The 13891-nt window shown below is 37.5% G+C and overlaps 1 protein-coding gene across 11 annotated transcripts in view; it reads left to right on the top strand.

Moving 5' to 3' along the window:
• The window catches only part of SLC8A1 (solute carrier family 8 member A1), a 390660-nt gene that overhangs the window by 164375 nt on the left and 212394 nt on the right, over positions 1-13891 (top strand). The gene's annotated exons all lie outside the window — the stretch shown is intronic.

Genomic DNA, 13891 nt, shown 5'->3' with positions numbered 1-13891 from the left:
GTGAGACTCATCCAATCATTAGCAGAAGTTTAGAGTTAGTCTTTGATTCCAAATTACAAATACAGTGGTTTGAAAATTCAGCACATTTCCCAATGTAATTTTCAAACTATATTTCCCATTCCTATTTTTCTCAATCTGTCATGAACATCTTTATCCTTTACACTGCAGAACTTACGATATGTCTGCCTTTAATTTCTAATAATCTATGCTTTAAAAAATTGTGGCCACATTTGCATAATTACCAGGAACCATTTTGTATGCTGCAGATGTTTAATGTTATGGACCCTATACATACAAGGCTGACATTCATGAGCTCCAGCACTGTCACCTGATCTCAATAGGTTGACACTTTTAAGTGAATAGAACAGTGCCTTACAAATAGTAAGTGCTATGTAAATTTAGGGTAATTTGTGATATTAGCCAAGTGATAATATGATGTTAGAATTCCAAATGACCTCAGAGATGATTAATCGAGAAGTTCCCAAAGATTTACTGATAACTTGAGTTTTAAGTTCACGGTGATGTTCATAGACATGTTTATAGGTGATGGGCAAGAAAAGATGGGGTGGAAGTGAGTTATCCTATGGCCAAATAGATTGAGAAAATGCATAATTAAACAGAGTTTAAAAGATTTATTCACAACAAAAACTCTTAGAGGCTGTACTATATATTAATTACTCTGCTTCTTTTTTTAGGTAATTGTTGTCCAGGTTTTACATTGACTCATGTATCTTTTATCTTCTTTTTTTGTATAAAATATCACCCAGAGAAAGAAAAAAAAAGTTATTCCAATATCCTCATTTTACTCATAATTAAAATAAGATTCTGAAAGTTTAAGTTTAGGCTTATGCAGCAATTTCGGATTATGACTGCAATTGTGGTTACCATCTCTTATTGTACACTGTGAGGGACCTCTGTGCAGACACATTTTACCCAGTTATAAATCTTAAAGTGGTCAGTACATTTAACACAGTATCAAGAACCTGAATACTCGATTTTAGTTCAAGTTTGTTCATATTTACAGTGAGTGATCTCTTCAGTAACAACTAAGATTCTCTGGGTCTCCATCATCTGAGATACAAAGTGTAAGTAAATGGCAGTGCACCTTGAAGCTTACTCTGTGAGACCTTAGTATCGTTGAATACAATCGCAATAGTGTATATTCCAATTATTAGAAGGATCCATTTTTTAAATAAGTTCCCTAACTTCCTTGTCACCATAAACTATCTAACAGCATGTTGACCCCTGGGGGAAATACAGAAAGAAAGCAAATTTTAACATTGTTAATTTAAAATTTCCAGAAACTCTTTGTTTCTAACTATTTACTCATCCATCTTTCTTCCCATTTACTTTTTACTACTATTCTTTTCAATATCAGAAGATATTCTACCATCTAACAAATCCCACTATAATTATCTCTACAACAACCAAATTTCTGTATCACTATTAAGATAATTTTTAAAGCATGAAAAATATGATTTGCCTACATCAAATGAACAAATGTCAACGAGTTTATTCAAGTCATTTATTAGAGATCCAGTAAGACGGTAAGACCAGTTTAAAGAGCATTTGCAGAGCTAAGTATATATAGGCCATTTAATAAATCTTATAATAAGATTGCAATGTTAGATATGAGTAGTTAATATCTACAGGGTCATAAACTAAAACCCTTGGAGTTATCTTTTCAACCAGACAAAAGTTATTTGTATCTCTACTAGGCAAATTTCACTAGGTTAACAAGAAACTTTACTAACTCTTGGATCTTTATCAATAATAAACAAAGTGTATCAAATGAAATACACCTTCTCTCAGTAACTAAATAACTTTTGACTAGGTCTGTAGCTCCCATATGATGCTGAAAGGACATGCTACCTACTTTTTAATAAGATTTTAAATACTTTCTCTTAATATCCAAGTGGTATCCATACTCTAGGCAGATAGAATACATAATTTTGGAAGGATTTGCTTAAAGGTAAATCTACTTCAAAGACAAGAATTAATGTCCTTCCTTGATGGTCCATGCAATGGAATTTGACCCATTATCACTATTGTCTTGTGAAAGTTAGAAACAGAAGTCCTGCAAAACATGAATATAACTAATAATAGCTTTTATAGAGACCCAGAGTTTAAAAGTATGCATTCATACACATTTATATAATCTTGAAAACAACCTTGAGACGCAGGTACATTAACTGCAATTTTTTGCATTAAAAGAAGTGAGGCTTAGGGTAATTAAGAAACTTTCCAAAAGGCATGATTTATTTTATATTTTGAAAACAATAAAACCTTTTTGCTAGCAAAAAGATCCTTAATGCACAGAAGATAGGCCAAAGAAAGACCTTGCAAAATCAACAAAGCCACAGAAATAACTGTCATTTTATAGAATAACCTGCAAAGATGCCCAGATCTACTACTATCTCATTTACTTGATTTAGACTCCACAATAGTTTCAATGAGTCATGGTGTTATGGTTCCAACTAGAAGTTAGTCAGGGCCAAGTAAGAAGACATCTGTTTTTAGCCACTACCATTTGCTTTATTTATTTACTTATTTACTTACTTATCCAAATCTGAGACATGTATTTGAAAATGTTCATTAGTGCTCTTTGAGATTTTTTTCTGAAGATGAATTGACCTGTTTGACGAAGCTAAATAATTTTCAGTCTCACACTCCTGTATGTAAAAAAATAAGGCACAGAGAACCAGGGAGTACACAAAGCAAAGCTAGTACACACCAAACAAGGCAATAGGGTGAGTTACTTTCTGGTTGGGAAATAAAATCCCTCTTCTCTCTACTACTCCATTCCTTTCTACTCTTAGCATCCGTTCCTTCAAATGCTTTCTCCCGTATGGATCTCATAAAGCACTTCATGGTAGGTGATGAAATGATTGATAAAAGCTCAAAAGGTTAACTCTCTCATGGGAATGTATATTTGTGTAGGAATCAAAGCCTTTAGTACAATTCTCCAGTGTATTTGGGTAGAGAGAGGGGTGCGTGCTCTCTCATTGTCTCTAACTCCTTCAAACTTTTTCCTCCCCTCAGGCCTCTAAGGCTTAACTGCGTGATGAATTTCCATTTTCCTTACTCTCACACCCAGCTTCCAATTTAGAAAGAAATGGGTTCAGCCAGACCAGACTTAAGAATTAAACTCTGAAAATCCTGAGCTTTGTGGGGCTCTCCTTCTGATAAGAGAGTTCTGCATCAAAAATCCTAACCCTAAGCCTGGGACGGGCTTGGGTAACCGTGTTTGATATGCCTAGTCCCCAACTCCCTTCCTCCCTTCTTCTTCTTCTTCTTCCTTCTTTCTTTTTTCTTCTTTCTTTCTTTTTTTTTTTTTTTTTTTTAGACAGCATCCGCTCTGTTGCTCAGGCTGGAGTGCAGTGGCGCGATCTTAGCTCACTGCAACCTCCACCTCCCAGGTTCAAGTGATTCTCCTGCCTCAGCTTCCTGAGTAGCTGGGATTACAGGTGCCTGCCACCATGCCCAGCTAATTTTTGTATTTTTAGTAGAGATGAGATTTCACCATGTTGGCTAGGCTGGTCTCAAACTCCTGACCTCAAGTGATCCACCCGCCTCGGCCTCCCAGAGTGCTGGAATTACAGGCATGAGCCACCGTACCTGGCCTTGACTCCGTCCTTGACCAGCTTGCTAAATCAACTCACAGAAATAGGACCAGAAGTCTGAAATGGACGTGTTTCTTATGGTTTTCAGAGGTTCCATGGTGATCAAAATCACAAACCACCATTTGTAATCTCCAAAGAGCATGCAATATATCTCGACTTAAAAATGGTCAAATTTTAATGAGGATATGGGCTGCAATGACCATTGGGAGTTTTTGGCTTTTTTGCATATGAACATTTGTATTCCGCCTCATATGACTACTTATAGTCAATGGACATCCACAGTGCACATCAAAAGCTCTGAAAAGTCATGCAGCGATGAAATGTATTGCGCTTCATTGACCTAGGTTTGTCACCTGAATTTGTGAAAGTATACACAATAGGTATGCAATAGGATACATTGCATTTTGAATACTTGTTTTCTGCGTAATGATGTATGTTCATGATTTTTGTAGTTACAAAGTAACATCTATTTGTCTTTCTATCCATCCATCCATTTAGATATGTCTTAGAAATTGGAAGTATTTCACAATGCCCAACTCATACTCCCTTACCTCAATTCTCCACTAAGAACTGAGAACGTAATCAAATTTTCCTATGCATGTGTCAGACATTCATTGGTGATATTCACAATGGAATCATAAATTGAGTTCTATTGCATAACCTGCATTATTCACTTAACAATATTGGCCGGGCACGGTGGCTCAAGCCTGTAATCCCAGCACTTTGGGAGGCCGAGATGGGCGGATCACGAGGTCAGGAGATCGAGACCATCCTGGCTAACACGGTGAAACCCCGTCTCTACTAAAAAATACAAAAAACTAGCCGGGCGAGGTGGCGGGAGCCTGTAGTCCCAGCTACTTGGAGGCTGAGGCAGGAGAATGGTGGGAACCCGGGAGGCGGAGCTTGCAGTGAGCTGAGATCCGGCCACTGCACTCCAGCCTGGGCCACAGAGCGAGACTCCGTCTCAAAAAAAAAAAAAAAAATTAACAATATTAACTGAGCAGTTTTTCATACGTGTGTATACTTATTTGTATACTTATTTACCTTGCACTTCAGTTACTGTCTTTTCACAATTGGATACAGTGAAAATGGTAAAATATATGTTTCTAGAACAAGTTCTAAAACGAAGTGTACATAAAAATGGTAAAGTGAATTCTGGCACTGCCTCAGTTTAGAGAGCCCTCAACTTCTCTGTAACTGGATTGCCACAGCTCATGAGAGAGGCTTACAGTGCTGCTGTCTTCCGATATCCTTTCCTCCTGCCACTATCTAGATGAGATGTAATGAGAGAAGGTACAAACCTTTATCTAATCGCTGGCCATCTTTAAACAGGATACTCTGATCTGACATGAAGCAAGTGCAGACTTTAAGACAGTGGTTGCTACAGATAATGACATCTTAGGAATGAATAACCTATCATTTCAATGCTTACTAAGAACTAAACAAAGAAACATGAGAGAAGAAGCCAGAGGCACGTAGTGGGTATTTGTTTAATAATATCAATCATCTTGGTTCTTGAAAATCAGATAGATCCTAGGTTTATGTGGTCTGGGTTGTGGGGTGTCTTATTTTCATTGACACAATAGCACAGAGCAGCCCATCATCTGAGCCCAACACTTTGTTTTCCAGGGAAGTTCACTGTTTCTGGCTTGGAGAGATGCTAGTAGATCATATGCTAATTTGTAACTTAAATTTTAATTTCTGATTTTTAGTTTAGTTATTCTCACACATATAAGGTATAGCATGATGTTTTCAAATATTTCAGGTAACAGCTGTGTGTAATTAACATAGCATTTTACTGAATTCCGGTAGTATATATACCTTTCAGGACCTATTAGGATATTTCTAAAAGGAGAAAATCCAATTACGGAAGATAATTGCCATCTAATTTCAAAGGAAGAATCATCACTAATAACTTTTTTATGATGAAATTTGTCTTGTTGTCACGGATGAAAAACAAACCTATAGTCTTGTTGATTTTGCTTAGTCTCAGTAATCATTGGCTTACATTTGTTGAATGATTTCAGTAGGGTCTGATGCCATATGAGGATGTTTATAGAGCAGAAATAAAATCTAAGACTATGGTTTGTGGGCCAGGAGCGTTGACTTGTACTGCGTTTTTTCTCAGAGTTATCTTCAATCAGCAGGCTCAGAGTTCTCAGAATAGCTGGTATTCATTCCCTATTATCCAGTTACAGAAAAGAAGCTTTAATGCATACACACACAGTCACACACATGTGTGTATACATGCACACATATATACACCCACACACAGTTGTTTGTGTTTACAGATTAGTGAAACCAGGTGCCAAATTTATTTTGATGTATGTCAAGACTTTTGTTACAGGCAAGATGTCCGGGCTTCTCTTGCTATGACTCCTTAAAGATCTCTATCTGCTGAAAACGATACATGATGCTACCCCACTAAGATTATCTATTGGCTAAATTGTAGCCTTATTGGATAGAGGAAGAGAGAGAAAGGGAAGAGGGACAAGAGGGAGATGGCGGGGAGAGAGAGAGAGAAACTTAAGACAGAGCACTTTCAGACCCTCATTATTTCCTGAGTTCAGATGCTGGCTTTGCTTCCTGAGCTGGGTGATGATGTCCACGTTGCTGTCTCTCTCTGTGTCTCAACACCCTTTCCTCTACATTCACACCTTAAAATGACTTTTTGAACTAAATACTAGTAAGACATCTAACTTACATGATTTACTATTATTAAATGGGAGGTAGAACTGACAGTGAAAAAGAAGAATCAAGGAATGTAATGTTTATGCTATACTTTGGAAAATGTACAATAACTGAAATAAGAAAACTTCCTAGAATCATCAGGATAGTATATTTCTCCATGAATAGAAGGAATTATTTTGTATTTTCCTAGAGACATAAGTAGGAATACAGGAGTATAACTCACAAGAAAAATCAATGGAATGGAAACGTAGGGGGAAAGGTTTAGGAGACTGTGGTTAAAGTATACAGAGAAAAGCAAAACAGAAAATGAAGAAATTGATCTATACCAAGTAATACCATTGAGTGCCACTGAGTAGCTGGTAATTGGATCTGCTAACTACCATTGCATTGCTGAGTGCACTATGGAGGTGAGTAGTTGTTTTTCTTGCTTTTTTACCTGACTTCCTTCACGGGTTCCCTGTAGAATCAGGTACTTTCTTAAAGTTTATAGAATTTAGGATCATTGGGTGAGAAAGCAAAACTATTCTGTATGATTCAGCTGTCTGGAGTAGTAGTATGATATTTATAAAACAATATCACTGTTTATGATGATGCATAAACATACCTAAAATTTTATACCTAAGAAAATGCTACAATTGATGTATAAATATCAAAATACCATTTCAAAACAGTGAATTTATTTATTTCCCCCATTCATAAAAAAATATATTTGACATTTTTGAAGTTACACAGCAGCTGTAAACTATGGTCAGTACATTAGTTAAAACGCTTACACAGTTACCATGTTTATATGTAAAAAGAAGCAACATTTGCCTTGTTTCCAACCATGTTGAGAAAAATTGGTTGGCTTCTAGAAGCACTTTTCAAAAAGGTTCCTATTTTTTGGCATCTTTAAGGACAGTAGTTATTGAATATCAATTTGGTGCATTATGCCAGGTGCATCTTATTTTATATTCACCACCCCTATAAAGTAAGCATTATTATCCCCATTTTCCAGGTTAGGAAACTGTGGCTCAGGGAGTAATTCACCCAGAGTTAAATGGAAAGTGGCAGAGTCAAGATTCAATCTGACATCTCTGACACCACAATCGATAATATTACCATGGACTTTATGATTCTTTTCATGAAAAAAGAAAACAGGAATAAAAATACAAAGGTATCCTAAAACGGAACACTCTGGCAGTACACAGAGGTTCATGCCTGTAGTTTTGTGAACGAAAGTGAACTTAACAGTCTGTATCTATGATAGCCTATCATAGTGTCTTCAGAAATGAAACCTAGACCAGTGGTTGGATTCCCAGGGGAAAGGGTCAGTTTAGATAACATCCCAAAGGGATGTGACACTTTTTTTCAGGAAAGAGCGATATGGTAAAATAAGATTTATCTGGAACTCTGAGGAGCCCTCTGTACTAGTTTAGGCCTCTCAGGAGTACCCAGGCCTGACTATGTATAAAATGGATATTCTGAGATTTTTAATGGACATTATTGTGAATTGCGGACAAGAGAGGCCCCTGCAAGGCCTTTGTTGTCTTGGTTAAATCCTTATTCATTCATTAATTTGTTTACTCATTGAAGTATATAAAGTATACTGGGCATTGGTGCAGTGTGATATAAATGTTTCCTTCCTTCAAGTGAAGGACAGACAATTACGATGCAATATGATAGTTGCTGTACCAGTGATGCTCAGATGTCTTTAAGGTTCCACATAAAGTGGAATTAGAATGGCCAAAGTCATCCTTGAGATTGGAGAGGAGTGGAGCATTGTAGAGAACAGCCATTTGCTCTTCACCACTGGCAGGGATTTAGTTTTTAAGCCATGGCATGACATCATAAGGAACTATGCCACCTTATCTTGTCTGCCTTGTAAATCCCAAATTGTTTGAGGTGTAGCTCTAGCATTACCCACTTCATGGAACTCTTCCTTTCTCCCCACTCACTTTCTAGTACTTGGTTAATATACCAACTAGTAGTGTAGTGTTTTCTAAACTTAATTCACTTATCTCTCTCTTGAATTTCTCTGATAGGCTCATTCCAGTGATATAAATTGGATCAGGTTCCCAAAGAGCCTGTATTCACATACAGCCAGCTAATCATGATAAACAGCCTCAAAACACATTCATTTCCTGTTAATAAAAGGATTATCTTATTTCAATCCCTTGTCAATTTCATGATCCATGTAGTTTATAGCAAAGGGCTGTTCCTAGACTGGCCTTGTGGGCCATAGAAAACACCCATTTTTGGTTTTTTAGGGCTGTCATATTATAGCATAGATATTTTTGTGTTATTCACATGATTTTTAAAAGTAGCGGTAATGGAAAGGATTGTGTTTCTCAAAAGAAGTTAGTTTATTAAGTCAGTCATTCCCATCCAGTTTTCCTGGTTATACACAGTATTCACAGTTTCAACCTGACAACACCATATAAATTTAATTACGGTTATAGACTAACCACTTTTGCTTAATTACAGGGAATGTGAGCCGGACGCAGTGGCTCACGCCTGTAATCCCAGCACTTTGGGAGGCTGAGACGGGCGGATCACGAGGTCAGGAAATCGATACCATCCTGGCTAACACGGTGAAACCCCGTCTCTACTAAAAAAATACAAAAAACTAGCCGGGCCAGGTGGCGGGCGCCTGTAGTCCCAGCTACTCGGGAGGCTGAGGCAGGAGAATGGCGTGAAGCCAGGAGGCGGAGCTTGCAGTGAGCTGAGATCCGGCCACTGCACTCCAGCCTGGGCTACAGAGCGAGACTCCGTCTCAAAAAAAAAAAAAAAAATTTACAGGGAATGTGGTTTCCTGATGAAGACATAGTTGAATTTGAAATACATCAGTATATGGTAGATGTTACTTCTTTCAGTGCTTCTTTATATTTTGATATTAGGAATTTAGAAAAATATATGAGCACATTACTAAACTTTATGGGTATACGTCTATTTGCTTTGTCTTTACAATATTTAAATTTCTAAAATGATGGAAACAAAAGCCACTTGTAAGATGATAATTATACAGATATTATATATATATATATATATTATATCCACATCCAAACTATTTATACCTGTTTATCTTAACAGGAAATTTATCTGGGATTCAGAATATGTCTGTTTACAAAATGGGAGCACTAATGACCTCTTAGGAGGGTGAGATCCATGAGTTGTTATCAGTGGAGTTTTTGACTTTTTGGCTAAAGGAGGAATGAGCAAATTTACTGAAGGCCTTGGTACAGGTTAGGGGGAAGACAAGGACAGTAGTAGGTGACATGAAGCCTGCTGGTCCCCCTTCAACCTCTAAAGGCTGAGGGACTAGTTTTAGGCTGAGAATGAGAGAACAGTATGACCGAGGGACTGGCTCAACAGTTCTTCTTTAATATATTTATTTTAAATGTCCCAGATGCAAATTAGATCTGTCTTTGCTTTGCTATTATGGTATTGCCTACCTGAAAATAGGACGTCATTTGATCAATGATCTGATAATTTTGCCATTAGTACGTAACCCTCAACTTTGGTTATTCATATTTATGGCTGAAAAAAGTGTTTTCAGGACATTTTAAGGGCATGATTCCTGCCCTTTTAGTGCATTGCAGGACATACCCTTCTTCTTTCTCCACAGTAGAATCACAGATAATGATTTTAAATTTACTGGTACCAATAAAATAAGCTTTTAAGAATTTTAATGCACGCACACCAACATGGCACATGTATACATATGTAACAAATCTGCACGTTGTGCACATGTACCCTACAACTTAAAGTATAATAAAAAAATAAAGAATTCTAATGCACATATATATTATAATCTAAATTGTATTAATACATTTCATTTTCTAGTATGATTTCAAAAGTATGTTCATTGGCTATAAAATCCATTGTCATTGTCCAGATATATATGGCCTTAAACTACATTTAAGTCAGATCTATATAAAACTGAAATGGTGATGCCTTTGATATTAAGTCGTTGGGTATTTGACTCGGGCTAAAAGTCATCAAAAGCCTAATACAATATTCAGTACATGGTACTTTTTCTTTCCCCCATCCATGACATCACAATGGACTGGAATGCAGAGAAAATTACTAACTTCTTAAACCTCGTTTTATTTACTTCAGAAACAAGGCAGGTGGATAGTCTCTAAGGCTCCTTTTAGCTAATTCTGACACTTATGTTTCTGTGGATATGTTGATGATGTTGCCAAAAAATGGATATACATGCTAATGTATATTGATTGTTTTTTGTTGTTGTTTTTGAGATGGAGTTTCTCTCTTGTTGCACAGGCTGAAGTGCAATGGCGCAATCTCAGCTCACTGCAACCTCTGCCTCCCAGGTTCAAGCGATGCTCCTGCCTCAGCCTCCCAGGTAGCTGAGATTACAGGTGTGCACCACCATGCCCGGCTAATTTTGTATTTTTAGTACAGACAGGGTTTCACCATGTTGGTCAGGCTGGTCTCAAACTCCTGATCCACCCGCCTCAGCTCCCAAAGTGCTGGGATTACAGGCATGAGCTACTGCGCCCAGCCAATATTGGTATTTTATGTGTGATGATTATTGACTCCAAACTAATAGGGGCAAGTAAGTGATGGTATGCTACAATAATGATAAGTTAAGGAGACCCTTAAAATTGAAATTGTTTTATTTATTCTTGTTTATACTATTGAGAAGATATGAGAGATAGAAAAATGTATATTTTTTCCACCACAAAGTAGAATAAGCTCAATGGGATACCTAGGTCTTGAATAAAATGAATAGACTTCATATTTTTCCCCAATAACATTGGTTACCTCAACGTTCTTATGTTAGCTTGGGAATAAAAGACACTTTTTTTTTTTTTTTGAGATGGAGTCTCACTCTATTGCCTAGGCTGGAGTGCAGTGGTGCAATCTCGGCTCACTGCAACCTCCACCTCCTGGGTTCAAGCGATTTTCCTGCCTCAACCTCCTGAGTAGCTGAGACTACAGGCGCGGGCCACCACACCCCACAAATTTTTTGTATTTTTAGTAGAGACGAGGTTTCGCCGTGTTAGCCAGGATGGTCTCCATCTCCTGACCTTGTGATCCGCCCACCTTGGACTCCCAGAGTGCTGGGATTACAGGCGTGAGCCACCGTACCTGGCCTAAAAGACACTTTTAACTGAGTGCAGCAAGTATTTTCTATAAGAGATTTTTTTTTTCATAATTTTCCATTCTACTGAGCCCATTTTTAATCCAGTTGGAAGCTCTAAAATTCTAACATAATTCAGAAGCATTCAAAAAGAAGACCAAGCAAGAGAAGGCTACATATTTATTTCAGCTTGTCTTGTATTGTGCAGAAAGGCAAATAATCTAGCTAATTTACTGTTTCTGACTATGAAAAACCTTAGGAGGCCCAGAGGGCATTTTTTAAGCATTTTGTGCTCCACCATGCCATTTGGGTCAAAAGTATTTATTTAAAATATATTGGTTTGTTTATCTGATGACAGATAACTCTGGAAAAGCTAATCAATCTACTTTATTCATGGAAATGTTAAAATGATGCAGCTGGATGGTTAATTTTGGTAGTCAGGGATTATAAACTCACTTCACAGGATTTTTAAACAGGTTTGACATTCCTTTCCCATAAGAAAGCCTGTATATATTTGACCTTTGGATTTCAGCCAACCCTGTCATTTATTTTCTGCAGCTTGGTAGAGAATTATGTTCCTAAGTCATTTTTGGCTCACCAGCCTTTTTCTCCCTAGAGTCACTATTTAGTACTAGAGCACAAGGTCAGGATAAGGAAATTGAGGGAAGACTGGAGTTCTTTCATTAAAATGAACTCACTGGATAAAGATACATTAGAAAGGGGAAACACCGACCCCCACCCCCGCCCTCCCCCCACACACACGTTGCAGAAAGAGGATATCATTTGGCTGTTTGAATTGAATTATGTAGTGAAGTGAAGGGTAAATCCAGAGTCAGGACTTGCAGTCGCAAAGTTCAAAGCCACTTAATGAAAAACAGAGCTCTTCACCATCCTCAAAAAGCATTTTCTAAACAGCCAATTGCATGTGGTGCTGTAAAGGGAATTACATAGACCCAGCCTGTGACCTTTAGAAAGGCATTCAAAGTTTAGAAATAAAATACTTACAATGTTGCCAAGTCACTACACAAGCCTTTTAGTAAATCTCTATTTAGAAAACTCACTGCCAGGCACTATGGCTGATGCCTATAGTCCCAACACTTTGGGAGGCTGAGGTGGGAGGATCACTTGAGCCCAGGAGTTTGAGGTTACAGTGAGCTAAGATCACACCACTGCATTCCAGACAGTGTGATCATAGCTCACTGTAACCTCAAACTGTCTCAAAATAAATAAAGACATGGAAAGAAAAATTATCATAGATGAAAATATTTAGAAAAGCCATCCTAGGCTGATCACGGTGGCTCATGCCTGTAATCCCAGCACTTTGGGAGGCCAAGGCTGGTGGATCACATGAGGTCAGGAGTTCAAAACCAGCCTGGCCAACATGGCGAAACCCCATCTCTACTAAAAATACAAAAATTAGCCAGGCACAGTGGTGGCCGCCTGTAATCCCAGCTACTCGGGAGGCTGAGGTAAGAGAATCGCTTGAACCCAGGAGGCGGAGGTTGCAGTGAGCCGAGATGGCACTGTTGTACTCTAGCCTGGGCGACAGAACGAGACTCTGTCTGAAAATAAATAAATAAATAAAAAGCCACCCTAATGAAGAATAATTGCTGAGTTTTAATACAAAACTCATCCTATTCAATGCAGTTAACTCACGTAAAATTTTGCTAACATAAAGGGCACTTTTTTATTCTCCTGGGAGGGTTCTTTCCTATAAGATTGCATATACATTAAAATGGATCATCGAAGTGAATCAGAGAAGTACCAGATACAGTACGGCATTATGTGTGTGTGTTTTAATTAGATGATTCTATGAATGTTCTGTAGAAAATGAAGTTAAAAGTGCTAGTTAGATTTTTCACGTTTTAGCCTCTCACTTGTAATGAATAATGACAATGGTAATGATAAGACACATTTATTCATAATGTATTATGTGCCAGACAGTAAGCTTAGCACACTATATGGCAATTACTGAATTATCTCAATAAATTCTTATAACAATCTCATACCATAGATAATATCACCCTCATTTCCCGAGGGAGGAATCAGAGGCTTAGAGCCAAGATTTGAACCCTTATCTGCAGGCCTGCAAAGCCGATGCTCCTAGCATGTACGTATACTCCTCAGAACCTATCATAAGATTTTTATTTCATTTGGAAAAAGAAAGTGTTTATTGTCTTTTGAGACATTTTTATTCATTCAATTTTGTATGTGGCTCTGGTTTGCAGGTAACCTGATTGTATTAGATTAGATATTTATCTGTAGTTACAAGCAAGTTATATTTAGCAAATGCGGTAGATTTCAAAAGCAGTAAATCTTGCCATTTGTCATTTTTCCAAAATGCCTCAATTTACTTAATCATGATCAATTATTTAGCAGTCTATGCAAACAAGACAATATATTTTAACTTTATTTTTCTTTTATGAGCTGGTAATTGGTAAAATGATGAGGATTTCCACATTCACCTTTGCAACTATAAGCAACTAGT

This window comes from Rhinopithecus roxellana, chromosome 17, assembly GCF_007565055.1.
Source record: "Rhinopithecus roxellana isolate Shanxi Qingling chromosome 17, ASM756505v1, whole genome shotgun sequence".
NCBI classification, from domain to species: domain Eukaryota; kingdom Metazoa; phylum Chordata; class Mammalia; order Primates; family Cercopithecidae; genus Rhinopithecus; species Rhinopithecus roxellana.
The sequence above is the reverse complement of the archived record's forward strand: the minus strand, read 5'-3'. Positions and strand labels throughout refer to the sequence as shown.